The following is an 863-nucleotide window of genomic DNA, read 5'->3' on the forward strand; positions in this document are numbered from 1 at the left end:
TTTTCTAACCCCGAAGCTATCCAAGGAGCGGCAGGGTTCCTGGAACTAATCGAATTGTGATCGCCGTCGTCGCCCAGTCGGTCTTCTGCGTCTCGCTTTCAACACAGGTGCGCCGCTCGTGGCACGCTGCACGGAACTTCTATGTGGACCTCTTTTGCGTGACGTAGCTCAAGGAGAGAGGGTACAGCCAGAAGAATCGCGGACGCCGTGTAGACTCCCTTGGCGACGCCGTAGAGACGCGTTGCCGGCGCTCGTGCGCGCTTTGGCCCTACTTTACAGTCTTTCACCTTGCTCCACTGCCCTCCACGCATAATTATCAGTTTGTATTCTGTCGTCGTCACCACTTGGAGACAGTATGCGCGACTTTCTTACTTTGGATTTTAACATGGCGGGGCTGGCGCGCACGCCAAGCCCCACTACCAAAAATTACATGCCCCATCTGCCCCGGTTTGGGGTAGTGGCGTACTTCAGCCAACCGCAGTGCAATGGTTAGCCTCCGTACGGAGCCCCGACCTCAATGATCATCAGGAACTCGGCACCAGGTAAGTATGAGGCGAAATTCATCGGGACGACAGCCTATTCCAAGAGGCCCTACATGTGGCACTGGTTGCGAAGAGTGCGTCGCATCTTATCCTAAACGGTATATGAAGTGACAGATAACACATGGCCAGTTCTTACGGCGCAGAAGCTTTGTGATTAAAAACCTATAATCTTACTTTCTACCTTTTTGAAATTTATTGATTGTTTTATCACTAACATAGCGCGGAAATCAAGTAAAACGGGTCGAACACCAGCGCGTGTTCGTTTGCGTTTCTTACAGATTATCTGTGCCCCGCATGTATAATATTAATAATAATAATAAT

The 863-nt window shown here is 50.4% G+C and overlaps 1 non-coding gene across 1 annotated transcript; it reads right to left on the minus strand.

The window, feature by feature from the left end:
• Window positions 1–388: 388 nt before the first annotated feature.
• LOC126523758 (U1 spliceosomal RNA) lies at window positions 389–550 on the minus strand. Its single transcript, XR_007597766.2, has one exon. It is a non-coding gene; the product is annotated as a U1 spliceosomal RNA (small nuclear RNA).
• Window positions 551–863: the final 313 nt, after the last annotated feature.

This window comes from Dermacentor andersoni, chromosome 6 (assembly GCF_023375885.2).
Source record: "Dermacentor andersoni chromosome 6, qqDerAnde1_hic_scaffold, whole genome shotgun sequence".
NCBI classification, from domain to species: domain Eukaryota; kingdom Metazoa; phylum Arthropoda; class Arachnida; order Ixodida; family Ixodidae; genus Dermacentor; species Dermacentor andersoni.